Genomic DNA, 2,981 nt, shown 5'->3' on the forward strand with positions numbered 1-2,981 from the left:
CTGACGCATTCAACATGCGTGCATTAAGGTACTTGAGGAATAAGCATGCAGAAAGCAGTTCAAAAGAGCCAGAGCACCATAGGACTTAAGTTTACAACTCATCAGAGCAAACACCTCAGAAGAACAAGAGTTGTAACTTAATGAAAAGACCGCCCATATATAAGAGACCCGCTTGAAGACTAACTCAAATTTCTCCCCCTTTGTCATCGAATGACCAAAAGGGACAAAAAAGAGGACTAACGCCCCTGTAGAATATCATCAAGATGTCGCTGGAGGAGCGCCAGCGGTGTTGGGGTCGTCCATTGAGGTAGGGCCAGCTGTAGTGTCATTCAAGTCTTCGACTTCATCCGTCTTGCACGATGAAGAATATGAACTGGTGACCAGCTGAGGAACTTTGACTTTCTTGAATTTCTTTGAAGGTGACTATGCCCAGTCAAAGTCCTGTTGAGATTCCATCTCCTTGAGATCTTCAGCACTATAAAGATTAGACAGAATATCCCAAGTGCGATCAAAAACTTCATGCAAGTAGGAGTGGTTCTTCTTCACAGTATTTTGTGTGACTGTCATGTTCTAAAGAATTGCACCAAACTGACGCTTGATCCACTTGTGGTTTCGATCAACTTTCTAATGAAGACTGGGGAGAAGTTCATGATCAGTCATCACATGCGGAGCAGTGGCTTGAGGATTTTGCTTTGAAGCTTTTGCGATAGAATATTGTGTAGCAGAGTCATCACTGGTGAAGTAGGTTGCAGCTTTGCGAAACTGTCCATCCAATGGACGAGTGCCTTCATCAATTACAGCAGCCTTGCCCTTCTCATCAGCTGAGGAAATAGTCCTTTTGAGGACTTCAATAGGTGGCAAGTAGCTGTGATGATTTTGAACATCAGCCTGATAATGAATTGAAGACCTTGATCTGATGAATCTCATAATCCAGGGAGCATAAGGCTTCAACTCAAAAGGTGACAGAGCAGCATTAAGCAAAGTCCTCATGAAGAAATCATGAGAAGTTTATAGGAATACCATGTATGATATTGAAAAATAGATTCTTCATGATGCCAACAACCTCTTCTTCATCAGAGTTGTGGCCCTTGATTGGACTGAGGGTTTTGGTCAATATGCGATACACTGTCCTTGGCACATAGATAAATTCCTTCACGAGGAATGTGGTCCTTGGAGCTTGGCCAGCCTTCAAAGGCTTCATCAGCACTTGCATCAAGTGGTTTGAAAGTTCAGGCTCCTCATAAATGAGTCTTGCACCTTCAGCAGGAGGACTGATTGGGACAGCATGAAGCAATTCAGAGGCCGGTGTTTTATAATGAGTAATTTTAGTCATCCAATCTAGCACGCATGAATTCACATCTTCAACATTTTCGGTGAGGTGCAGTGTGGCATAGAATTGAAGAATGAGTTCTTCATTCCAGTCGTAGATGTCAGTGTAGAGGTTCAAGAGCCCAGTGTCATGAAGAACATTCAGGACTGGTATGATGCAAGGAAGTTATTCCATATCCACGTGAGGAATTTGAAGATGCTCAAATACCTTGTCCTTATCAAAAAGAAGTGAAGAATAAAAGTTCATCTGACTGGCTATCCAGAAGCGCTTGCGTCAAAGTCTAGCAGAGTCATAGGGATTGTAGTCTGCGAAGAAATGATGCTCAACAATGAAATCATCAGCTTTGAATTTCTGCTTCTTGGTATGAGGATTTTGTGGCTTGGGCTGAAGATTTACAATTGAAGACTTCACAGCCTCTTTGCACACAACCTCTGGAGCCACAGACTGAGGAATATCAGCGGCAGTTTCATCATCAGTAGTCTTGGTCTCCATTTCTTAAGAGCTAGTGGCTGGAACTTCTTCTGGAATATAATGAAGTGAAGTTGGACGTTCTTCAGAACCTGTATGAATTTCAGTTTGTACAGGGGATTGAGGAATTTGATGTAGAGGAGCGGTCAGTGGTGAATTGGGATGATGACTTTCCCAATAGTCATCATTTAATATAGGAGTTGTAGATTCAATGTCCACATCCTCATTTTCTTCATCTATTTCTTCAACGCCGTCCTCTTCAGCTGTGAGCTGAGGCATGGGTGAGGATACCAGCGGAGTTGAAGGGATATCATCCACTTCAATAATTTCATCCAACTCCTTTGAAGAAGCAGCAGAAGGATTTTCTTCATCTGTGTCATCAGGAATGACATATTCCTCACCAAAGGGAACGATCTCCTTTGATGGCGTGCTTGAGATAGGAACAACATCAATGGGGTTGGTGTATGAGCTCGTCAAAGTCTTCACTTTCTTAGGAGCTGAAAACTCTGAAGTTGCTGATGCTTTCCTTTTCTTCACAGCTGCTTTCTCTGCAGCTTTAGTTTTCTTCGCTTTTGATGCAGAAGGAAGAGTCACTTTCTTCATCTGTGATGACTTTGCAGGAGGAGCCGATGAAGTTGGTTCATTTTCTTCAGGCACAACTGATGCAGTTGCCCTGTCTTGTGTAATTTCCTCAGGTGCAGTAGCAGATTCTTCTACTGGCCTAAGTTGTTCTTCAGGCGCAACATTGGAGGTTGCCCTGGTAGTTTCTTCAGGAGCTGGAATTTCTTCAGCAGCCCTGGTACCTTCAACAGTCTCAATTTCACCAGCTGTGCCAGCAATCTCTTCAGTAGGCTGAGCAGATGCCTCAGCCTGAGGACTTTCTTGTTGCGATGTGGCTGCAACATTTGGTTTGAGGCCCTTTGCCATTTTGACAAATCTGACTTTGGCACCTAGCCAATCTGCACGATATGCGTCAAATTCATCACTGAGAGCTTTGATCTCAGTCTGCATATTCACAAGTTCTTCAGGAGACATGTTTACAACATTCTTCTTGAAAAAAGGCTCCTTCTTGTACTGAGCTTTCTTGACTTGCCCGGCCTTCTCAAATTTCTATTTTTCTTCGCTTATGAAGGCATTGAGCATGTGACTTTGGCCAGGAGTGAGGTTTAACTCAGGCAAAGGA

This window comes from Aegilops tauschii, chromosome 7 (genome assembly GCF_002575655.3).
Source record: "Aegilops tauschii subsp. strangulata cultivar AL8/78 chromosome 7, Aet v6.0, whole genome shotgun sequence".
Taxonomy (NCBI): Eukaryota; Viridiplantae; Streptophyta; class Magnoliopsida; order Poales; family Poaceae; genus Aegilops; species Aegilops tauschii.